Consider the following 26553-nt stretch of genomic DNA (forward strand, 5'->3'; position numbering starts at 1 on the left):
TGCCGCCAAGCTCGGTGGGAGCAAGAGGAGCGCGGCGGGGAGGCGGGAGAAGGGCTGGGCTGTGGGGCCGGTCTAGCCGGCAGCCCCGTCGGGAGGGGTGCGGGCCCATCCCGCCGCTCCCGGCTCGGGGACCAGGAGCCGCTGGCGGGGCGGGGGGCTGGGGCGGGCGAGGGGCGCTGGCGGGGCCTCCCGGGGCCACCGGGCATCCCCTGGGGCCGGCGATGTGCCCGTGCTGTGCGGCCCGCGGGGTCCCTGCGGGGCAAGCGGCGGAGGGGAGGCTCTCCCGCACCCCGCCGCTCCCCGCCCCGCCGCAGAGGGAGCCGCCTGGAAATCCCAGCCCGGAGGCGCCTCCGACGCTTGGAGCCGCGGCCCCCGGGTGGGAGCGCCCTGGCAGCGGCAGCGCCGGCCCTCGGCCCCCCCGTTGCCGCCCCCCTCCCTGCCTCAGCCCAGGGACACACACTTCGGAGCAAGCCGCCCCCACGGCGGGGGGCAGGGCAGGGCGCCCGGGGACCCCGGCGCGGAGCGAGGGGCGGGGAGGGGGCCGGTGCGTTACTTAAACCTCTGGTGATGGTCGTGCTCCTTCCTGTTCGTTACCTTGGTCGAAAGTCGATGAACTAAAGCAAAGGTCAGCTCATTATGCGGGGGATCGGGAAAGCAGTAGGCTCTTAGACACGGAGGAACTAAAGTGGTGCCCACCGTGGCGGGCAGCAAAGGGACGGAGATGAAATTCTTTAAAGGCGCAAATACATTATGGTTAAGAATGACAGTGCTCCGGTACTTAGTTTCCGAAGTGACAGAAGGCTGCTTCAGTGCCCTTTGAAGAGCCCTGTGCGCTTCTTCCCTTTCTTTTTGCACGCATACTTATGAGGACCTGCACATCAATACGTGAAGAATAGGTGTGCATATGTATGCTCGGCAGTACCAAAAGCTGTGAAAGAAAACGAAACACCAGACTGTGTTTTAAGGATTTAAGCCTCCCTTTGTCTCCGAGGGAGGAAAAGAAAGATAAAGAAACCCCCGTGTTGGCTTCTGATTAGATTATACAGCTTCATTCTTCTTCATTTTCTCATCTTGCCTTGCTTCATTTGCACGATCATGCGATGTCATTTACAAGCTTTACAAAGTAGAAACCAGATCTTGGACTTAACCTTTGCTTCTCTGTGCAAGATGACCTAGTTGCAGGCAGGAGGTAGTTAGGAATTATTGGAATTTTTTCAGTGATTAACAATGCTGGTGTTAGTGGAAACGGTAACCTTGTTTACCTGAAAATTCCCACTGAGTGCTAAATACACTTTAATACATAACTGCTAGAAAAGACAAAGTGCATAGAAATGGCTTTTCATATGAATTTTGTTTTTTTTTAAGTTATATATCTGATCTAATTAAAAAACAAAACAAAACCAAAACCAATTGAGAAATTCAGGCCACCACTCTTTTCTGTAGTGCACTGAGGCGGTGCAAGATTGAGAATGCTGCTTGTTCAATACTGTATGTGCTGAAGGGGAAAATTAAAGATGTATGTGTGTTCACATATATGTATATGCTTATTATTCTTTCAATTTCTGTCTGTATGGCAATATCATTTAGGGGCTAGCTGTTCATTTGAGGGAATGCTAAAAGGATGAGGGAGGAAAAGAAACAGGATTGTGGAGGTACCAGCTACGATTCCTTAGAAAGCATTTTAAAATCACACCTTTTGCCAGTTTTTGCAAAAATCACCTTAGATCTAGTCAAAGGGTGATGGTGTAAAAAGGCAGCTTTCTCAGGAGAAATAAGTCTTGTTGAAGAAAACGAAAGGTGAAGTGGTGGAGCTGCCACTTAAGGACTTCATAGGGAAGTCCAGGAGCCTCTCCAGAAGTTAGGTAGCTGATTTTATGAACAGAAGGATGTTCCATATCATAAGAAGGCATTTCAGAACGTTTACTTGAAAACTCTAAATGTCTTTGCCTTTCTGTGTTTATGAGACATTCTGCTATCTGACAGCATTTTAAAACATTTAATTCCTTTCATTATTAATTCTTCAGAGAGGTGTTCCCATTTGCTTCTGTAAGCCTGACAGAAGCATTTCTCTTTCCGGCTGAGCAGGGTTAGACACAGTTCCTGGGGAGCCCATCACTGCATCTCTAAGCATCAGTCAGAGAGAACTGGGTGAGGGGTGGGAGGGGCAGGGTGTTTGTTCCTCACCTGCCTTTCTCGGGTGTCCCCAGCGCCTGCTGGCTTAGCCAGATGAGAGTAAGAATTTGATTCTCAGGCTTGCATCCTTCAGCATTAGCTCCATTCAGTTTTGCAGTTATTTTGTTCTAGTCTAATACCTTTGTATGTAAACGTTGCAGTCTTTTTGGTGACCTCATACCAGCTTTTTTGTTACTTTGTCAGCTTTTTGTGGCATCATCCCTGCCAAAAGTGGAAAAGAGCTTTTAGGGCAGGTCAATTAGTCAATCCCAAATGAAAGCATTGCTCTCTAATATTGTGAATTAGAAGCGTCAAAGGAAGGAGAAATGATCGCTTTGTTCAGACACTCAATAAATGTCACTACAGTCCACAGGCATCCACACCCTTCTCCTCTACCCCTGCACCAGCTAGCCCATACACCCTCATCCTCTCGGTTTTAATTTTTATTCTTTCAGTTTTCCTTGAGCCAACCCAATTCCAGTTAGTAGTATAAGCAAAGCCAAAAGCCCAGCATGGTTGGATTTTTTCCACTTCTTTTGAAACACCAAACCACAGTCTTGCTGCTAACACTCTTGCGAGGCAGTTTTGCTGGGATTTTGCTTAGTGGTATGATACCATGTGGTTTCAGTGGACAGTACTGTGCCTCACAGAGACATAAACAGAATTCCAAAGAAGCAATTATCTCACAGTATTAAACAAAAAGTAGTTCAAAGCACAGTTTTTTTAATATACTAAAAGTAAAAATTAAACATCTTTCAAGCTTGACCAAATGATTTTTCAGTTTTGTTTCCTGACTCCTGTTAAACTCAGAAAGGTGAAAGATGGGTGAAAGATCTCAAAGTTTAACCACAGGAAGGAATAAGAAAATAATTCTGTGGATTGTGACATCAGCAATGTAAAGAGAAGTACAGGGAAGTAAGAGACAGACTAATGCTCACGAATATAAGTCCTGTGCTGCTCAGTGCTCACCAGTGGTCTCTGTAGCATGTGGGGTGTTTGATGAATTATGTCCATATCTCCTTGATCCATTTAAGAAGGTAGCTATTGGTTTTGTTATAGCTGTATCTATCATGAAGTCTTTTTTTTCTTTACTTTTGGTTGAAGTAGGTAGAGTGGTTCATACTGCAGCACTTCTAGATTACAAAAGCATGGATGGTCCATGGAAAAGCCCATAAAAATGGAAAAGGATTGTAACTTTCTTAGTAACTTTAAACGAAGAAAGGCTGTTTCTTTAAGAATCCAGGAACATGAAGGATCATATGTGAAGGGAAAATTGCACGTTAAATAAGTTAAAAGTGTAGCCATATAGATGGCTTCCTGCAAACACCTCTTTGGTCTCTACTGGGCTGAGCCTTTTATGGCCCCAAAATTCCTCATTCAGTTACCAAATGACAAGTACAGTGTGTCCATTTCTTCTGGTTGTTTCTTCTTTCTGTGCTCACAGGATCTTGTTCAGGCTGTTTTCCGATAAAAACAACTTGATTCTGGGTTTTTAGAATCTGCCATAGTAGGAGCCAGAAGGGGAATAACAAAATCTACATGTTGATGTGGTATGTTCATGTGCTTGGAAAGAAAAAGCAAAAATGGGGAGGGAATAGGACTTGCATGCTCATGGGCAGAACAGAAAAAGCTGAGCAGTATGTGTAGTGCACTTAAGGACCTGAGTTAACATGGTGCCAGAAGGGATTTGACTCCATGAGACCTATGACCAAGATGCAGGCAAATGGTTTAGAGGGAGCAGAGGCAGTCTGAATTAAAGAGAATAGGGTACTGGGAGCAGTTATTAGGAAAGTGGTAGTTTGAGGTGGGGAGGTTCTAGGGACCTTTGTGGTGGAACACAAAATAGAGGGTTTTAAGGGCTTGAGCTTCAGCAGAAAAGTTTCTGAGTAGGAAGAAGAGTTTGTGGAAAATGAGAATTTTGAGGAATAAAAATTGACGTGTTTTGGAGATGAGAGCTGAGGAGGGTGTGTTATCACAGCACATCCCCTCCTCCAGTATTTTCTATCCAGAATGTGATGTGGCAACAGGGACATGCATATTGATCTCCTACTTCTGAGGTAGGCCAGCTTCTTCCAGTCTCTGCTTTACCACTGTTGCTGAAGCTCACATGCACTGGATTCATCCACACTATGTCCATTTAGAGAGAATTTTGTAGCAGAATCACCATCTCACCATTATTGGAGTACCCGACAGCAGGCTGGATCAGGCAGTCCTTGTTCAGCAAAGATGCCTGTTGAACTCCACAGGAGTTTTCAACAAATAAAAACAGCAGGACCAGAATTGCAACACTGCAGTGAAATAATTTATATCACTGTTTTGCAAAATATGACCAAAACAACTTTGAAAGATGCGTGTATGATGTATAAAAGCATTTTATTTCTGTAAGAAAAAACATCTTATTAGTGTAGGTAAGAATAATTTCATGGCCTTTTACTACTTTTTTTTAGTATATTGGAATTGCTATTTCTGCATATAATGACAATAAACTGAATAGTTTTAGGGATTAGGGTAAATGAAATGGTATTTCTTGATTACAATGTGCTTATGTTGCAGAAAAAGGTTATATTTTGATTAAAACATCAAATGTAAATGTTTCCAGATGTTCAAGCGTTGTTACTCAGTGTGATGTTAGAGGTAGAAGTGAAAAAGTCTCATTTTCATCTTACAATTGCCTTTTTCAATGTTTTTTTTTTCCCCAAACCTCTTTATATATCACTATCCTTTTAATTGTCTGCTTTTCATTCACTTATTTTCAAATATGTACTAGTTCTCCTGCTCTGAATACTTCTTACACACAACTGAGACATTTTCATGTTTTAAGACTGTAAAGCATAGCAGCTTTCTCAATGTCTTTAAATTATATAAATTTTATATCCCCATTCAAAATTTCCAATATGCTCCATCAGTTATTATCCCCATCAGCTGCCAAAGTATTAGCATCAGTTGGAATAAAATGAATAACAAAGCAATTGCAGTCAGCATAGTGGTTAATTGGCTGTGCAGTTGGATATGCATATTAGGAAGTTTGGTTTCTATATTATTATTTCTGGCGGTATGGCTTGTCAAAGAGGCAGACAGTCTTCAGCAGTATTGCGGACAGTCTGGAGTACTGTAATCAAAAGTGGAATGTTGCTCATGGATTTCTGATAAGCATCTTTATACAAGTCCCACTGCCTTGGTACATGCATAGCTATTGATTGACTGGGGTGCCTTTACAAGAGCTAAATAAATAACAACACTGAGTTGTCACTTATCAGCAATACCACTTTCGCCTCAGCCCGTGGTAACCATGTTTTTCTAGATTTAAAGCATGTTCTATTGTTCTTTTAATCAAATACTGTTTGAAATTAGTTATCAGAAGAAATTAATTTAGCATTCAATGCAGTGTACTTCCTGCTGTTTCTAATTTTCAAAGATGGATTTTTTTCTGATAGTGAGAAGTTGGCTTTAAGGGAAATTTCCTTCTGTCTCTTCATTTTACTCCAAGGGAGAACTCTGTAGACAAAACTGCTGTGCCCAGTGTGCATAAGCACAACCAATTCTACAGTCCTAATATTTTGTCACCTTTCTCACACAGATGGCCATTACTATGGTTAACCATAGATAATATGCTTGATTATTGTATTTTCAATGGATCGTGTAGTGTAGTTCACTGAAGTTTATATTTCGTCTTCTCCTTGGAGAAACCTTGCAATAGTTCTTAACCTTTCTGAGTAATCAAGATGACATTACTGACCTCTTTCTTGTCTTTCCCCAGATTCAGTTAATTTATCTCTCTGCTATTAAGTTTGATGTCCTTGGGTCTGTCACAGTATCTGTAACGTGTTTTTCTAAGCTAACAACTTCCTTTCTAGTTTGTAAATACAGTGTTGGCAGAGCTGATAGATCTCGCTGTGATAATAAGCTGAGTTGTGAATGTAGCTGTGATTATAAGTAGAATGGAACAGTCTGATTTGATGAAGGAAAGTTTATTACAAATAAAACCACCATTCTATAAAGTTAAAAGTAACAAATATAAAGAAGAGAGGCCATGTACTTACCATCATTTAGACATTATTTTCTTTCTGAATAGCTACATGGATGTCTGGAATTTGTATACATTTGTGCACAAGCATGTGCATGAACACACATGCATATCACAGATGTTTCCTCATAATGAGAAAGTGGACATAGTAGTAAGCTGAAAAAGAGAGCATTTCTCTAAGAGTTGAAAATGTTGAAAAACTAGTCAGTGACAGTATTCATTAACCACAGAAGTAGTTGATCAGAACAACAGAATTAATTATTCCCTTTCACCTTAGCTGACAGAAAAAAGGAGCCAGTGAAATAAAGGGGGAAAGGAGGAGGGAAGAAGTAGTGCTGCTGGATGTCAGCATAGGATTGGAATAAGGTGGTAGGGAGGGTGCCATGCTTAGCAGCAGTCAGCATCTCTGGCCCACAATTACTGAATCAGGGTAGAAAACTGGTTTTGAATTTCTTTAACCACTAAACTGGCCTAATCCACCAAAATAGCCCAGATTAAGGGTATGACTGGCACATGCACTGTAGGTAGCATAAGAGTCAAAAAGCTTTATTTCTGGGGCTTGGTTGGTTAAAAAAAAAGTGCAATAGGTACATGATACCTGTGATCCTGAATCTCAGAAGGCCAGACAAGGTTGAAGTTGAGGCAGGGTTTACCTGAAGGGGGGAGGAATGTGCATAGTCTTTTTTTCTGTTGTTCCACATAGTTGAACTGTAAATGGCACAATGACAAGTCTTCATTTAAAATACATAGGTAGGTGTTTCCTGAAGAGCTTGCTGATTTGCTCAGATCATTCTGGTGTTCTGGAGCCATAGAGGGGGATGCCCTCAGACACCTACTCCAAAATGACAGAAGTCTTAAGTCTTTCTTTAGCTCTCTTTTACTACAGCTGTATATGCAAGAAATACCAACATGCTTCTAAGGCAAGTTGACTGCTTTCTAAATATGTTCTTTTATTCCTGCATATCTGCAACTGAATTAGGGATTCTCTAATTTACTTCATTAATTCAGCTCATCTGCATTTGTAAAATAAAGAACAGAGAATGACTTGACTTGGAGAAATTTCAAAAAACATGACAAACTTTCTCTACCTTGAAGAAGAGTCAGATGTAGTCTTAATGCATGTTTACATTGCTGAATCACTGGAGTTGGTTGACTTTCTCAGTGACAGGAGCACTAGAGCACTGGGAAGTAGGTGGAGAGGAGATGAGGAGAAATGGCCATGGGCTTGCCTGGCTGACCAGTGGAGACGAAGAGATGTGAAGGAACAGAGTGCTAAAAACAGGCACTGTTTCTAATCATTGACCTAGGCCTGATTTGATTTTATTGAGGTCAAGCCTAAAATTTTCACTTCGTGACCTGATCTGTTTTGCCTCTCTCAGATAAATGTGTCTCAAGCACGTAACACTTCTGCCGTGGTCCTCCTCACTAAAACAATGCTGTTTAAACTGTTAACAAAATATTGCAAATAATAATGCAAACACATGCATTTTTAAAATAGGTTTGGTGCAGTTAGTGGATGTGTTCACTTTATTTCACATGACAAGAATTATGAGGGAGCTTTTAGCGAACATAATGAATTGCCATATTTATGGAAAACATATGAGCATGAATCGAATCATGCCGTTATTTTGGGTTTGGATATTCAGTGCCCACAGAGAGGAGTTTAGAAGTTGTGACAAAACAACAGATGTGAGATTAGCCCCTTTGGCTGTGTCTAAATGGATGCGTCCTAAAATCTTGGTGTCCCAGTTGGTCAGAACATGCTGTGGCTCCCATCCAAGCCCCGTCCTTCCTTCCACTCATCCTCTTCTCAGGCTGGCTTGTGTTTGCAGTTTGCCTTGCTGTGGATTTTAAATCTGCTTGGGGCATGCACCCCAACTCTGGCATTCAGAGAAGCTCTCCAATACTGCATTTGATTATTCTAAAAAAAATAGAAATGTTGTGAATGTCCTTCTTCCTAAATAATCTGTTATATAAAGAGAGGTTAAATAAAACATTATATGGACAAGGAAAGGAGAGGGTGAAGACTAGAATTATCTTATTACTTGAAAGTTTTTCCAAGCAACTTTTTATTACTTGGAAATTCTATGGAGGTTGCAGGAGTATTACTGTTCCTTTTATCAATTAGAAGACTTTATTTTTCAAGTCCTGTGTTTAAGACACATATAGAAGAAAATATAAGAAATAGAGTTTCACTGGAAATTGTTATCTAGAAGGTGGTGTGTATGAGGGTACATAGGCCAAGTTATCATTTTGACTGTGCTGACTTCTAATAGAAAACCAGTAATTCACTAAGATTGAAGCCAGAACAATTTTTGTGATGATGATTTTTAACTTTTCTAGGAATCTTCTCATGTTAGTTCCTAAAGCTTGCTTTTCATCAGTCAGCATGATTTGACAGCTTTAGCTGTTGTCTGACGTAAATATAGTAAAATCCACTGCATAGCATTTAGAAGGAGAAGCTGGTGAAGAAAGAGTAGTAACAACATTATTTTGCAGCAACAACAGCAAAAACAAATATCTCATTTTGAGATGTTTGACTTTCTTACTGTGCAAGACATTGCAAAACTCTAGTTAAGTATGCAGATAAAAGAAGTTACTGGTCTGCTAAGAACAGCGGTTTGTAAGTACCTAACCTGGACACTTAACTTGCAGTAGCTGGCAGTGATTTTACCAGTTGTATGATTATCTAAATGAAAACACAGTTCCCACGTCAGTATACAGGAGCTTAGCTTCAAAGAGCCTGAGGTCGGAAAAGGTAAATAATTAAATTGGGGAAAATATGTGATGCATCTGCTAGATATCAATAGAGGCAGTTACTTCAGATATGGCAGTTGTTAATGCTGATATAAATTGCAAGTGACTCACTTGAAGATTCCTGAGATCCTATCCATTCATTGTTCTTTGAGGATAGAATTTGTGCATCAGGGAATTTATGCCTTAGATTAGGGAAGGCGGGTTTCAGTGCAATCAATGCATATTATATTACTTTTGTTGACCCTTGGATTATGGACAACTGTTAGTATTTCAGTACAAGGTCACTGCTCATCCTAAGCTGGTCATAGCAAGTGTGATGAGAGTAAATTAATATGTCAGGATTTTGCAAGTATTTTGTGTTTGTTTCAAGTCATTAACTTGATTTCAACTGGCTGTTTGATAATCACTCTCCTCCCTATTTCCTTTTTCCGAATGTAATTACTACAACTGGAAGAAAACCTAAAAAAGAAATAATTATATGTATTCTAGGAATAAATTTGCATATGTATATAGTGTGTGGTCGTACTCTTGTCTTCTTGTAGAGGTCAGTTAACTGCCAAAGTACAGTTTGCAGAAAAATGGAAAATCAGGGAGAAAAGTAGCAGTCATTATTGCTAAATGAGCCTTAGTGTAAATGAGTTAACTTTGCTAAAGAAATCCCTGTTTCTAACTATCATGTCAAAAAGTGGCATACATACATTAACCCTTGCCCTGCATATGCAGTGGTGTCTCTCCAGCACTACTGCCTGTCTTGGCAAGAGGGTCGTCTGGAATGGTTATTCCTATTTCACAGAGAGGAGCTGAAACACAGCGAAATCAGCTTTGCATTTGTTCCCTCTTGAATGATTCAAAGAAATCACGCAGTGGTCAGATTGGCCACCTGAAAATTCCCTCTGTGTCTTTTGTGCACTTGCCGGTGATGTAAGAGACGGATCTGGGGCAGGGCCAGGGTGTGTAACACTCTGTTGTCAACTGGCATAGCTTAAAGCTGATCCCATGCTGGTTCAGCGTATGCCATGCCTCAGTCATCCCTCCGTAAGCAATTCATTGGGCAGTGCTTTCCCCACCGCTGCGTGTCAAACAAAAAACAGCACAGCAGAGGTTAAGGACTATTCTGTTCAGCCTTTGCTTTTGCTTGTTAATGAATAGACATACGGTTTATTTCAGGAGTACACACAGCTTTGCCTACCTAAATGTGACAAGCATCTCACCATAAGTCACAAAGCAGCCTGAAATGGGAAAAGGAATTAAACAAAGATTCAACAGAGTTCTGTACTGCTGTTTCATTCTGTTGTATTGTGCCAATACTATGATGCAGGACCATTAAAATAATGTACTAGTTACTGAGCAAAAACCATTCTTCCTTCCTTTTCTGTGTACGTCATACTGCGGGATTCATAGAACTGATATGTGGAAAAAAAATGTAGAAAAAGGGGGATGCAAAGACATGGGAAAGGGGAAGGAGAAAAGGAAAGTGGGTCAAGCAGGCAGAGCATTCTTTTATTTAAGAAAAACAGAAATATTTTCTTACTGTGAATATTTCTGTGGTTTTTTTCCCCTCCTCCACAGGGAGTATTTCTGCAGTTATTTGGTTTGATTTTTTATAGAGCTATTGTAATTATTTTAGATGTAAAAAATGCATAAAATACTGATCTTTGTGTGTGCTGATGCACCAGACTTAGAACTCTCATGCCTTCACAGATAAGACTTGCCTGTCTTTTGGTATAAGTCAAATCTTTCCAAACTCCCCATCGTTGCTCACATTTTTGTGTCCATATGAGGGGCAGTTGCCTTAAATATTGTTCTCTGCTTGTCTTGTAATTCCGGTGGCTCATGGTATCTGATGTCTATTAAGTGAGAAGGGCAGTCATAATGCATTGAGTCGAGATTTGAACTGGTGGCTTCACCTCATGTCATTTTGTTTTACAGATATTGTTTGCCATTTAAATGTTCCCTCTCCATGTAATTGCTCTGGATGTTTGAATGTTGGCATCAGTAGGCAAGGTATTTTCTCTCTGTTCCGCGAGTGAAAGTGAATGAGGTGAGCATTTCATTCAACCAAGACAGCTTTGTTGAAAAGGATTAGTTGCTTTCATTACTGTAGGACTGTTAGCATAATTAGCAGTTCATCAGAATGATTTCACAAGCCATTTTTTGTGATAATGACTGGGGCAAAGCTTTCCAGATTGTAGTCAGTCTGTCTGATTGAGCACGACTGTAATACCAATAGATGTGAAGAGCCAACAGTCACAGAGGGAAGGTCAGCATTAACTTTCTTTCATTTAATATTTGTTTGGGGTTTTTTTTGTTTTTGTTTTCCTTAAGTAATACATCATGCAGCGAATGTTATAGTTTTCAATATTTGTATTATGGTGGCATCTCTAAATTTCAGTTAGAGGCTGTGAGCCCATTGTGCTAAGCAGATGGATTGAATAGAAAAAGACAAGAAAGCTGAGGAAATAATCACTCTTTACTGCTGACAGTACTCTCCAGGGTAGGTTTCAAAATAGCTCAAGAGCTGTGTAAAATTAATAAGCTGTTCCTCATGTACTGAAATCCTCTTTCATTTTACATTGGCATGAGGGATCTCTGTAGAGAGGAGGGGCTACAAATAAGATTTGCAAGAGGTTGGGGTTGAAGATTGTCCCCTAAAGTCCAGATTTTACTGAGTCTGATGGATGAGTGCACACTAACTGTATGCATTAAAACGGTCTGTATGGAATTTGTCCACTACAAAATCTCTGCATCAATGAGGTCTGTTTAGCAAGGTTTATTGGGAATAAAATTTGAATCAGTGTCTTTTTGTTTCTTTAGCATCTTTGTAATTTTTTTTACTGATATCTGGAAGAGATGAGAAATCAGAGAGCATTATTCTTATCTAGTAGAAATTTAATAGTAATGAGATATTGTAGTAGGTCTTTGAGGTTTTAGGTCAATTTGTATTCTCCGATGTGGAAAGATGTTCCCTTGGACTCTATCTTTGCAGTGTGGCATTAAGTTTTCAATTTTGTTGAGGCATTTTTAAGTGTTATTTTTCTCATACAGTTACAGATGTAACACTGAATCATAATTAGAAAGGAAAAAAATTATTACCTGTCATGGATAAAACCCTGAAATAATAAATACCACCATCACATTTTACTGCTATCATAAATAATTATTCAGCACATGTCCATAGGCTCAATTTATTGTATCATATTCACTTAAATATGTTTATGAAACGATCCTTACGCACACACACACACATTTTATCAAATTTCAGATTCCTTGATTAATGGCACAGACCTTTTTTGCTACATTGCACAGTCTGTCATACCTCTAATTCAATTTTAAAATAAAGGTATTCTTAGATCTTCTTATAATAAGGCTATTTGTCTTTCTACAGTTATACCTCTTTTGCTTATTTTCTTATAGAATGGATTAAGATTTAATAGTGATGTATTTCCTAATAAACAGAACTAGAGGACAGCTTATTCCATTATCTTAGATATACCCTAGTTACATCTTCATTGGAACCCATTAAATATTCTTGGACGGTACTTAGCAATATATAAAAGGTTTCTTGTTTTTGATTTCAGCAGAGACATCAATCTAAATGTTCTGTGCTGTATTGCATAATTGTCAAGGAGTTAAATATGCACAATGAAGGTACAGTAGTTAAAATGTATTGGTGTACATCTAATGTTTATAGATAACCCTTTTAAAGAAGTCAGGATGTATTGCCATGTTCAGCCTTTCTATCTTAATTCTAAATCACTGCCTCTGTGTTTCCTGTTGCAGTCAGTCAGTCAAAGACCCTGTAGAACATTTACCTTGCAGCTTTGCAATTTTAATTATCTGATCAAGTGTATTAAATTGTGATAGAGGTAAAACCAATTACAGTTTCTCAGAAGTTCATATCTTATTAGTAGTTTTCTGGAAAATGGAACCCAAGTTTATGGCAGATTTGAGAGGAGAGGACTCTCTTGTTCTTCCTCTTCCCCACTTCCTCTTTGCATTTCAGATTTGGATCTTCAGGTAGTGTTATCACTGGCGCTCGGTGTTGCTGATTCAAAGTGCTGTGTTTTGGCCAGTAAACTTGCTTCAGGTCTAATTTGAATATACAGACTGTGGCAGATTCACTAATGTAGTAATAGCATGCAGAAGAAACTCTCTCTGATGTCATTACCCAGATACTCTGAAATTAAAAAAATGGCATATGGTTTAACTTCAATATTGTATGAGGTTTCTACATACAGTGTTTACAACAGTGGTTGAATGAACCATGTTCTCACCTAGCTCATGATGCTGCCAGCCATGGCTTTCAGGTCACCAGGCTCTTTTCATCAGGTCTGGTCGTGAGGTGTGAGGATGCTGCTGACTGTGGTCTAGTATTAGGTGCCAGAAACATCTAGGTCAGATCCTCTCCTAATAGAGATAGTGGAAGCTGTATTTTTCAGTGTTTAATGGTCATACCTTCCAGGAAGATTGTCCGTTCAGGTTGGTAGCTAAATTGTTTTTTATAGCATTCGTGCTGGCAGATCTGTTGAAAATGCAGGACCCTTCAGATATCTGTGAGAGTTATCTAAACAAAGGTGTGATTGCACGAGTGGATAAAACTTGTTCTTCATTGTCACAAACTCCAAAACTAGGAGAACATTACTGCTAGATCAGTGAGCTAATGCTCTGCCTCCAGCATGACCAGCATCCCCAGCTGGTAGATGTGGTGGGAAGCTAATGTCACGCAAGATATGGACAGTCCTGTTTAATTTAAGAAAGCAGATAAGGGCATTCACTGCTGCTTGTTTTATGTTCTTGGGAATCATATGTAGCAATGGATAAAATTGTGTATGTTGAACACTGTTGCCCAGACAGACAAATGAATTGTCCCTGAAGTGAAAAGTGCACATGCTGAAATATTATCCAGGTATTTTGGCAATTTAAAAGATGCCATTTTATATGCTGGGTATTTCTTAAATGTTCCATTAATTTAAGAACTCTCTATATAAATGCTAATTTAATTAAAATGTCTTTGTATCTTAAATATAAATGAAAACAACAGGCTAAAGGCTTGCTGAAAGTTAGCATGGATGTCTGCTTATGCATAATTTTTCTTATCTTCTGCAGCATTGTCTTTCTTTTTTTCTTTAAATGAACAATATGCAAGAACATATCCTGTCTTGTCTTTTAAAATTTCTTTTAGCAGAATATTTTTGACAGGCCACTTTTGCTTTTGGAATTAAAATTTCCCCCACAAATGGTTAGTAAGGATAACAAAACACTGTGTTTTAACTTAGTAGACATGATGATGATACCAGTTGGCATTTAGCTGTCCCATATACTAATTCATGCATGTGAAATAAAATGATTATACTTAGAATTTCTTGTCATTTATCCAGTCCCTATCAGGGAAGATGACTTTAAATGAAAAAAATCTATAATTTTTGTTTACCAATAATTCTTTATTGAGAGAGGAAAGCAATGCTTCACCTCCTATGTAAATATGCTTTTCTAAAAATACATCTACATAAGGGCCAAATCAGTCATTTTCAGGTGTAGTAAATATAAGTTGGGAGCCTTGAAGGAAAGCAGAGTCCACAGAAGAAGCTCAAATTCTTTATCCATGAGATTGTGTGGACATACCAGACACACCAGTTTCATCAGCAATGATACCAGTCCCTTGTTAAGATAGTTCTCTGGTTGCGTTACAAACCTTCAGATGTACTGAACTGTCATTCTTGGCAATCTGTACTGGGTTCAAAATTATGGCCCTTTGAAGCAGAATAGTCTTCTGTCATGCCCACACACATGTATGTATATATATATATATATGTGTGTGTGTATGTGTATATTTTCCTTTTAATATGACACAGTGTCATGGTTTAACCCCAGCCATCAACCAAGGCCCACACAGGCACTCGCTCACTCCCCACTGGTGAGATGGGGGAGAGAATTGGAAGAGTTAAAGTGAGAAAACTCGTGGGTTGGGATAAAAACAGTTTAATAGGAAAAGCAAAAGCCATGCATGCAAGCAAAGCAAATCAAGGAATTTGTTCACCCCTTCCCATGGGCAGGAAGGTGTTCAGCCATCTCTAGAAATGCCGGGCTCCATCACATGTTAAGGTGGCTCGGGGAGACAAATGCCATCACTCTGACTGTTCCCCCCTTCCTTTTACTTCTCTCAGCTTTATGTGCCAACACCATATGGTTTGGAATGTCTCTCGGGTCAGTGGGAATCAGCTGTGTCCCCTCTTGTGCACCCCCAGCCTGCTTGCTGGTGGGGTGGGATGGGAAGCAAAAAAGACCTCAACTCTGTGTAAGCACTGCTCAGCAATAACTAAAATACCCCTGAATTACCAGCACTGTATCCAGAACAAATCCAAAACATAGCCCCATACTAAGTACTAGGAAGAAAGAAAGAAATTCCCAAGAAATTGAACTCTATCCCAGCTGAAAGCACTACATGTTGCAAGCTTTAAGACAGTTAACTTGGATAACTTGACTGAAGCAGCAATTCCAATGAAATATTTAATGATCTAGGTTCTGATCTCCTTTATCCTTTACAATTACTTGTTTAGAATCTACAATCTTATCTCAAAAGCTGTTCTTGCATATAAAGGTGTGATTTTAGCTGTCTGTGAGTCCAAAGTAATTGCACAATTGTATTCACATGGCGTATTTTACCAGTAGAGGGGTGGGAAGTTAGTTTTATTGCCATTGGCTTCTTACTGGTTAATGAAAAATTCCTCTCTACCTCCTGCAGGGTTGGTAACAATCTTGAGTAAAATATTTCATGAATGAATGGATAAGGAATAATATTCTGTAATTGTTATTTAGAAAAAGAGATTTACATGTATTGTTCTTAGGTCAGGCAGTTGCAGCAGTGTCATCCACTGCTTTAAAATACAGCTAAGCCAAAGGGTCAGTGACAGCATGAGGCTATTATTCAGATATTTTAATGCCTTGTTTGACTGTGGCAACAATCTCTTCTTTCCGGTTGCAACATGCTTTTTTTTTTTTTTTTTCCTTTTTTCTTTAACAATAGAATGTAGTAAAGCATGAATCTGGTTGGCATGTTTGATCTCTCGTGTTTTAGGCGTCCGTGGGAATGATAAAGTAGCTGCTCTGTTTGTATAATTCCCATTGATGCGTAGGCATGTTTGAGACAACAGGCTGAATTTAGATCCAGATCTCCTATGGCTGAATTGACTAGAGGGAAACCTGTAATTGCAACATGGATTCAGAGCAATAATGACAAATAATTACTGTTTCCAGAAGGGAGACAAAGGTTTATAATTTCATGTGCACTATTAGTGCACACACTGTCGTTGCCTTTTGTACTGTGGTAAGACGGATCTTTTCATCTACCTTCCTCTAGCTTGGGCGATTTTGAAGTGCCTATATAACCTCAAATTCTTTTTGACATTTTTTCTACTTCTCTTCACAATCAACTTCGGTTGTAATGGGTATTTAAGTCTCGTAGCCCTGATATTCATTTAGTAGAAGAAACATGAAAGTGTCGTCTGTGTACGTTGTTAAAGGCTTGCTTCCATTCTAGGGTCAGAAAAAGTTATTTTTCCACAGCAGATAGAATAGAAAGTGCTGTTTTCAGGTTCCATAATCAAGACAAATACAAGTGCCTGTTACCATGCACCATATATTTTCCACATTATAGTAATGGATGCACTGCTGCCACCTGCTTTGTCAGGACTTCCAGCTAATTGGAATAAGTTATGTGTGTTCCAGTTACTCTTACGGTCTATAAAAGGCTGCTTTGTTCTAAACTAGATAATAATTTTTGATGGATTTCCTTATGGTAGCAGATACTGCTGTACTCTGGTGAGAACCATTGTTTTTCACAAACACAGGTGTTTTCTGCCCATATTAAGGCTACTGAGTTTATGCTAAGGCATAGCATTCAATGTAGGTCCTATGACCCAGGTCCAGGTGTAGTAAATCCTGAAAGGGACATGAAAAGACATAGTTAAGATTGTACCATCCACTCATGGCTGCTGCCTGAAAAACTCCTACATGCCCTGCTGCTTCAGCCTATGATCTTTGATAGTTTCCTAAAAAGCTGTTATATGTCCTTCTGTCTCTGGAAAAGGGTTCAGGCCATATGAATCAGAGGTGAGATAACTGCTGGCTTAAGAAGTTCCTCTAAATGTGAGAGACACTGTGCAGTACAGTCCACTTGACCTCTTGGAAACATGGCAGATCTTCTGCTCTCTCAGCTTCACCCAGACAGGTGGAAATTGTCCCCAGGATCTTATAAAATCCGTGACCTTGCTTCTCTGTTTTCTCTGAACTTCTCTGTGTTGCTTTTTTTCTCTGTGGCTGCAATCTCACCTTAAGGTATAGCTGTGACATCAGAACTCATAAATGAGGTACTTTTCAGGTGAAGTTAATTTTTGTAATATAAATCCAGCTGGAATTGATATCTGACAGTTGCAATCTAGGTCTACACTCATTCAACAAAACCTGGAGGTGTATGACTACTAGAGCATGGTATGTACAATTTTTAAGATAAATTTCCCTATAGTAAGTGATTTATTACTTTTGAAATATACCAGACACCTGTATTTTAATGATTCTTTAATACTCAGGGTTGCAGATTTGAGACGACAGAGTAACAAAGGGGATTAATTGTATGTGATCCAATTCTGCTCCTGTGCTCAGTCTGGAGAGCATGTATTTTAGCTCTGTCACAAAGCCTGACCCCTTCAGAGAGTAGAAATTCTTGCCTATTCCTCTCAGGTACCTCATTTGGTTCCATATATCAGGTCCCAAACCTGCTGAATCTGAAGGTTTCATCTTCCTTGCTTGAAAACTAACTGGAATGGTCTCTTCTTGCTCCCTTTTTCTCCCCAACTTTCAATACACTTTTTTAGTTGAAATGGTGGGTGATAGAGATAATATACTCAAGTCTGCAGCCAGTTATCATTGTAAAAAACAGGCTAGCTATTCTGTAAAAGAAAAATGAAGAGTATATGACTGTGTGCTATGAAAATATGAGTATATGTGAATTTGTATTTTATAATGAAATTGTTTATTACCTTTTAGCACTTGCCGTGATAAGTGCTATGGCAATAAGAGAAAAAAAAAGGGACATTACACAGAGCACAAAATGATAGAATTTTTCATGCTATGAATCTCTTTTGTACCCCTCCATGTCCCATCTTAACCTCATGACAATGCCATATAGTGTTAGTCATGTCTGAATAGTGAAGGGAGCTTTCAAAAAGCAATCTTCAATCTTAGAGGCTACTTGTGTCAGGAAGAAAACTTCTGTGGTAACTGTTAGTGAAATTATTTGCTGCTTGTTTTGGATATCTCCATCAGTTCATAGGAGAACAGTTTATTGTTTTGCAAAGTGCAGGAAGATATGCCCATATACTTTTTTTTGTCTAGACATATCCTAAAACTAGCTCCCTTAAACCTGAGAATTAAGTGCATGCACAGAAGGACATGTGCAGGTTTATGAAATAATCAGTCTAGTTGGTTCAAAATAAACTAAGTATAAACTTACTGGGTTGTTATTGTTTTCCTATATAAATACTGTCTGTTGACTTATTGGGGAACTATAACTTTGGTTGAGTGCTGGTTGTGTTTTTACTAAACACTTCTTGTCTGCAAACCTGATATGATAATTTTTTAAGGAACTGGAACGTGAAGTTCATGAGCCATCTTATAGCAAAGTTGGTGCAGCTAATTAATTGCTAGTCCAGCTAGTCCTAGCTTTTTGGTACAGTGGGTTTTGTCATGTATAAATGTTAGTAGAAATGGGAATTAGCCTATGATTGACAGTGTGTTGATTATGTGATTAATCATTTTCCTTTAAGTGTTAATCAAAGACGTAGTTATTTTTAAGAAACTGAAGGATCTGAGAAATGCCCTTTGTCTTTGATAATCTCTTAAACTTGTAATTAAAATTATCTAAAGCTAATAATAGTTTTTTCTCCAAAAGAAGTTTGCCAAAATGTAGGAATATTGCTAGATTAATTAATCTCTGCTCTTGCTGAGAGCAGAATATAGACACTTGGAAGACTAAGAGTTTCAAAGCCTTGTTTTATGATGAAATCCCATTACATTTGCAGAGGAGTTTGATTTTAGAAGGGGCTACATTCAGCCTTCTCTTTCAAAAGCGTTGTTAGAAACTGTTTTCACCAGGCAGGATTTGGGAAATAAAAAGAAATTTTCCTTAGGAAAGGAATACAAAATGCTTAGCTTCCCTTTTTTCTTCCATCTGAAAATCTAGAAAAAAAGTACTCTGAGATGTCACTAAACATTCCACACCTTGTTACTTGAATTGGGGAAATTTTGAGTCAAAAATTGGTTATCATAATTAGGTGGATAAATAAAAGTCTAATTGCATGAAGACCTCATAGCAGCCTTCCAGTTTCTGAGGGGGAAGCCTCTTCATCAGCAACTGTAGTGATAGGACAAGGAGCAATGGTTTCAAAGTGAAGGAGGGAAATTTAGGTTAGATATTAGGAGGAAATTCTTTACCGTGGGGGTGGTGAGGCACTGGCACAGGTTGCCCTTAGCAGTTGTGGATGCCCCATCCCTGGAAGTGTTCAAAGCCAGGTTGGATTGAACAGCCTGGTCTAGCGGAAGGGTCCCTGCCCATGGCAGAGGTGTTGGAACGAGATGACCTTTAGGGTCCCTTCCAATCCAAACCATTCTATGATTCTGTCATTCTTTTCTTCTACTCTAATTTACCAAGTTTTGTTCTTTTACTCCTTTGTTCAGTCTTTTCCAGGGATTGCGTTTTTTCAGCATCAGTTTGCTCAAAGTGGCTCTAGAAGAAGCTGTAGCTCAAGAGATTATTCCTGTCTGAGAAAAGGTGGTCTTTTATACAAGACCCCAAGGCATATTAGTATCAAAAGATTAATTCACTTAATTCATATTCCATGATTCATCATTCTAATGAGATCTTGGTTATTCATGCAATAGTTATTCATGGATTGTTCTCTACTTATTAACATATGGAAACACTGGGCTGTGATACTTGCTTTTGAAGAATACTTGCAGAAATCAGTTCCTCTTGAAACATTTATTTCATATGCAACAGTTTACCTTTTGTTTACTTTATGAATATGTGCTATGAAAATGAGAATATAAGTAATTTGAAAACACAGCTATGACAATGCATATTGAAGGGACACTTGGTAACCCTGTAAGATTTTGTCTTGCTCATTTTTGTCAGTGGTAATTTTACACAAGGAAAGGGACCTATCACTCGACATATACTGAGCGAATATCAAAGTTATGGTGATTCGAATATTGCAACTCTACCATAATAGAGAAAGAACCATATGTAGAAGGAAGTAATATGAGCTGAAATAAAGTGATGCAGGACAAGAACTGAGAATTGCATTACATTATTCTGTGGAGCAGAATCTGAAACTGCTGCAGGGGAATGAATACATGATACATAATATGGACCAATATATCATGTAGATTATTTAATATATTGAAAAACTGATGTATAATACACTATTGAAATGGGGTGTATAATGTGTTCTGTAGGGAGAATTTTCTTTCAGTCCTCCTGTCTTAGGAATGGACACAGTGGAATATATTGTTGTGCTAAAGAGTAGCTGACCTTGCCTCCATTTACAAAAGGAGAAGAATATATAAACGAGCTGTTTCATAAAGAGGACTGTGTGATTAAGAAAATTGGTTTCTCAAAGTAGTAGCATCAGGGTCAAATCAATCTTGGACACAATCAAAGAATATACATTTATTTTCTTTGAGTTGTGTAATAATATTTTGACAATTGCAGTGCCCAAAAAGATCAGAATCATTACATTTAAGAAAAATTGAAGCTATCAACAAGGAGAGCTTATGTTACATGGAATGAACATTCAGTCAACAGAAAAGCTTTAATTTTTAACTGTTTACCATAGATATTTTTTCCCTAGAGATCAGTTGCATCAGTATGCCCATATTCTGAATCCAATTAGTTTTTTTTAACTAGTAAGTAGTACTTTTTCGTGCCACCCCATTGATTTATAATAACTGGGAGATTAATTAAGAGCATCTTTATTTTTGCAAGAGAATCCAGAATATCCGTTGGAATTGCTTACAATTTCACTTAAAGCAAATATAATGCAGTACTTGTTGAAAGTGGAAAACTATCCCTAAGGAATATTAAATGCCTTTTACAGGTGTGAAAAAGATCTCATGTTTTTAACAAATACATCCATATAGAATTTTCACACATTTATAACACCTGTTGCTAAACTCAGGAGAAGTCTTGTTTCTTAATGTGGGTGACTAAATGCTTCAGGAGATGCGTCTCCCCCAAGGCTCTCAATTTAAATGCCAGCCTATTTAATGTATTCTCTAAGAACAGAGGCACAGCTTATAAATAGAACATTAAAGCATTTTTATACCCTGCATGTTGGTTAGGGGATTGTACTATCAGTAAGCAATTTTTTTCAGCTATTATGTTTCACTCATTAGTTGTGTGGATGCATTCAGCTGTAGAACAGGTTAATCTGTGGCGTGTATTTAGGGTACCTTTTGGAAACAGGAGGCTGTTTCACCAGCTGGATGTAATTCCTAATCAGAGTTTTTTAAAGTGAGTGGGTTTATCAAAATGCAAGCTGAGAGAGATGGCCTTTCTGATCCAACAATGCATGCTTTCTTGCTGGGTATGAATAAAATAGGGCAAGAATTTCATAGACTCATGGAACCATTTAGCCTGGAAAAGATCTTTAAGATCATGGAATCCAACCATAAACCTCACTTTGACGAATAGCATTTTTTTGTATACAACTCTGCAGGTTCAAAAAAAGTTACTATTTAAATTCTGTACACAGGATACATTGCAGTTCGTAGACAGAGATGAATTATATATGAAGATATAAATAAATTTATACTCTAGGGCTCTTCCCTGATCCAAAGCCCATTAGAGTCAAAGTAATACTCTTGCGATCAAGGTCCTAAAGGACAACTCTGTGGAGTTTTTGTATGGTCTGCAGTCTACACCAATAGAGTAGCTCTTAAAACTAGACTGCTTCCTTTTTCCTTTTTTTTTTTTTTTTCTCCTTTCTGTTTTCATCTCCCAACTTTGCTATTTCCCTTTCAAATGTGTGTTTTTTTTCTCATGCCTATTGCATTTTTGGTTGTTACTGACCAGGCCTTATTGTTTTTCACCCCTCTCTCTGCTTCTCTTTGTTTCTGTTTCGCTCCACCTCTTGTTTCCATTTCTTATCTTTAGGAATACCCCTTTACCTTTCTTATCCTTTTTGAAGGTACAAACCTCTGTATTAGTTTTGTACCTGCAGCTACCCAGAAGATCATTAGGGATTATCTCTTGCCATTAGAGCTGAGTCCATCTTAGAAACAAAGAGATGCTGAGGCTCATGCATGCAGTTTCAAAAGGGTACTTCATATGCCCTATTTAATTTGCCGCTTTATTGGTTCATTGAATTGACCTATTCTGGCATAAGGTAAAGTTTTCAAAAGCGCTGAAGTCATCTGAAGAGTCAGAAGACGTTTCTATGTGGGAACCCAGGTGAACTGTGCCCACTTTCTGAACTGATCAAAAGCCATATGGCATATCAGCATGACAGTAGCCTCACCCTATGCTCAGCATGGTTTCTGGTTGCCACGATGTGTGTGAACTTCCAGCTGCTAGTAAAAGACTCTGCAGAGACACCTTATGTGTAAGTGCCTAAATTGCTTCCGAGGATGATTTGTTGATACCCTTTCAGAATTTTGTCTGGAAGTGTAAATAGCCTTTTTCAAGGGTAATAAGTTTATTCGTTTCTTAATCATTATTAGTAGTGGAGTTAGGCAACGTTAATTAGTCATTGAGTTCTAATGTAGGCCCACATTTTCATGTGTGTGAGTTTGTACAGGAAGCAGGATTTTGTGAAGTGGTTACTCTGAAAGCTACCCTGGTCTACAGAAAATATTATCTAAAAAAAAAGAGAGAGAGAAAATCCCTTCAAAGTTTTAAAAATTCCACAATATTTTAAATAGATATTTGAGGTCAATTTCTTCTTCCTTTCAGGTGGAATGTGCAAAGACTTTCAAGGACTGTGCTGTAATGGTGACATGTCATTTTTAGTTGAAATCAGTTGAAAGAGATGGAGGGTTACCAGAAAAGCAGGGATGTGATGGGCACGCCTGGGAAACTGTGAGCACCGGTATTCTTTCTGAGTGCAAAGATCAGGGATCTCAATTAAGAGAAATCTGATGGTCCTGTTATTTCACTGTAGTATTAAGATTAGCTGCTATTAAGGAGTCTCATTAATTCCAGGATTTTCTGCATGTTCTGTAGAAATACGTTTTGAGCAGCATACATCATAAATCTGAAACGTTTAGTGAAATCTTCATCATAGCTTTGGAACTAACCAGCTCCCTTTCATCTGGAATGAAAACTTTATCAGACCAATATATTTGAGCAGATATTCATACTCATGGCAAAAGAAGATGTGGCTGAATGCTTCATAGACCTTCATGCAGTAGATTGTGGATAAAAGCAGCCTGAAGTGTTGTAGAGTCTGAGAGAAGAAGAACCTTTCAGCTTTAAAATATTTTAAACTATTTCAGCAACACTCTTCATACAGCATTGCTCATGATCTACGGTATCCTCTTCAGTTCTGTTACTGCCCCCTCCTCCCCCACCAAGAGCATAAGGATGCAAATGAAAGCTGACCATAAATAGGGACTATGTTATTGTAATTTTTGTATTAATTTTGTTTTGCTCAGTAGCACCAAAAGCTGCTGGTTTTAAAGTCCTGGTGCATTGTCTTTTTCTAGGAGGCAGAACTGTTTATTTCTCTGTACCTAAGGCGCAAAAAAAAAAAAAAAAATGGACATCTTATGAGGTTTGTTTGGTAGACCCTTAAATCATGAGTAAAAGTGGAAGTGAGTGTGGAGTTACTGTATATCATTAAATCTGTGGCACAGAGCTTACTGATTAAAAATATGATACAGTAATATTGCACGAAGTTGTTACTTGATAAATACAGAGTACTCATGTGCCTTTGCATTTTGAACAGGTGCTGTTCAAAAATGTGTAAGCCATCTCCACATAAATTAATTTTCCCAAATGTACAATAGGTTGGGTTTTTTAATGGCATGATTTTATTATTTTTGTCACTTCTGGGTTTTTCTTTGTGGGTTTGTTTATTTTTTTTCTCATACTGTTTATCAAGGTTAACATTTAGAATACACAACTTTATTTGTATAGTGGGTTTGTAATTAAATATAATCAAACCATTTTCTATCTTGAGGAAACCAAACTGCATACAAAATAGGAATGAACAACAGCTATTCATTCACTTTTCTGTAGCAATGACTATTATTATTACTGGTATAGTAGTTGTCACTGAATCTGAGCTATGTTTCCTGGTTAATATATAATGTGTAATATATTATTTCTATGTTTCAATTGACATCTGTAAACAGTGTAATGGCTTAAATATCTTAACAAAAAGTTTTTGGGGCTTTGCTCTCTGAGATGGTGGGTGTACTTAAATGTAGGTCTCTCAGGTTAAAATATCTGTCCTGCTTTCCAAAGTGGGAATGTACTTTTGTGCATAAAGAAGTCAGATATGTTATGAAAACATCTCAAAACATTTTTTAGAATAACATTGCAGGTGTTCTAGCAACATAACAAGAAATACAATATCTGCAAAAACAGTGGTCTGTACATTGGTTTTTTGCTAATTTAAGTGAAAATTAATGCAGGGTAATATATCAATGATATTATTTTGAAAATAACTGTGTGTTTTCCAAGGATTTTTATAATACAAATATCTGACCTCACAACTTACATGTAGTTTGTGAATTTGGTGCAGCAAAATCACTTTACTCACAGGTATTGTACATAGTGTGACAGCTCCATGAGAAGGATAACAGGGATTGCTGTCTTTTCCTTTGATTTTCAGAAATACTTTGCAGATAACTTTGCCAACATCAGTTATTAGCAATAAATACAAAAACAAATACATGCAAGCTTTCTGTAAGATTTACAAATTCCTTCAGCTTTGAGGCAAAGATAACACACAATACTGTGAGGGTTTGGGTCAGCTCAGAGTGTTACCACTCAAGGAATTTCACAAGTCAAGGTATTCAGAGTCGTACCTGCGCAAAACAGATATTCATGGGAAAATAAAAAGTAAGCTTCTAAGAAATCTGAAATGGTCCCCAGTTTGCAACAAAGTATTATTAGGCAGACATACCCAGCAAAACAAGTGAAAAATCTACCCACTGTACATCTGCTTTATTAGTTTGAAATGAGCAGACATCCATGCAGCATGTAGGTATATATAGAAAATGAATGGAGAATAACAGGCGTGAATCTGTTCTTTCATCTTATTCTAGTTAATCTTCTTTACAATATAGAAGCAAATATTCCCTAAAAATTCAGTGAAGCACCCACAGACTTCCCAATTCTCTCTATGTAGCTGTATAACCGTGTAAAATTAAGTTTGCTACACTTTTCTATTCACTTATGTGAAAACTTGAAGGCTTCCTCCCCCTGTCCACTCCTCCTTCCCTATGTTTTTTCTTCTCCTGCTGGTTAATGACAGGAGAAAAGGATGGCCTACGGAGAAGCTGAATGCCATAAATGCCATTAGCTGGCCACTTATCCCCAAGGAAAATTTCCACATGAGTTTCTTTCCTTTACAAAGCCTGGCTAGCGGAAAACTCTTAAGTTTTCTTGGCTCATTTAAGTGCTTTCTGTGCCAGTGTGATCTCATTGTAATTAAGTACATGTGATGTGTTTACACTGTGTGCCACATATTTACTTTGTATGCTCTTTGCTTGAGTTACAAGAAGGATGATCAATGTTAAAAGGATAATTTACAGATATGTTTTTAGTTTTGTATTCCAACTCAAAGTGTTACTGTGCTTTTCTGCTACTGCTTACTTAGGCAGTGGGATGGGTAGTTTTCCTTTCCTAATGTAGTCAGAGTAAATTGATATATGGATTTAATTACCTGCACATAACAGCAGCTGTTATGATGGATTCCTTAAAATTAAGTACTGTAAACCATTATACAGAATTAGTCCTTTAGAAAACCAAACAAGAACTAGAAAGAGATTTTTTCTGAAATAAATCTTGTGTTATACCTGTCTAGTCAGTGAAATTATGCTGGTGTAAAATAAATGCAGAGGAACTCCTAAGCAGACCTTTTATTTTCCAGCTTGTATGCTAAACACTGTACTTTGAAAAGGTTTCAAAATTAACAGGCTCATAACCTGGACAAGAGTAGTAATGTGCAGTGGTAGTTAATTGCAACAAAAGGAACATCCCAAAGCTTTGCTTGTTTTCTTCTCTCTCTAAGTCTTTCTGCAGAGAAGGCTTGAAAGAGGAACTAGAGGGAAGATAAAGCTTGTGAAGCCAACTTTGAATGGTGTTTATGTGTTTGGCTTGTTGCAGAAGAATCCTTGGGTTCAGTCTGTCATCGTTGCAGACTCTTTGACTCTTGTATCTTGCAGATCTGATCAATCCAGAGTAGCACATAGGATTGGGTTTTGCTCATCAGAAGAATAATTCTTCTTAAATCCAGTTAGCAAGAAATTACACACTGGCAATGTCCTGCATTAAAGGACTTTTCTACAGTGTGAAGGTGACAGTCTGAGGATGT

At 38.4% G+C, this 26553-nt stretch overlaps 1 protein-coding gene across 35 annotated transcripts in view; it reads left to right on the forward strand.

Annotated features, from left to right (window-relative positions):
- The window catches only part of NRXN1 (neurexin 1), a 711718-nt gene that overhangs the window by 426993 nt on the left and 258172 nt on the right, over positions 1-26553 (forward strand). The gene's annotated exons all lie outside the window — the stretch shown is intronic.

The sequence above is a fragment of the Chiroxiphia lanceolata genome, chromosome 3 (assembly GCF_009829145.1).
Source record: "Chiroxiphia lanceolata isolate bChiLan1 chromosome 3, bChiLan1.pri, whole genome shotgun sequence".
Lineage (NCBI taxonomy): Eukaryota > Metazoa > Chordata > Aves > Passeriformes > Pipridae > Chiroxiphia > Chiroxiphia lanceolata.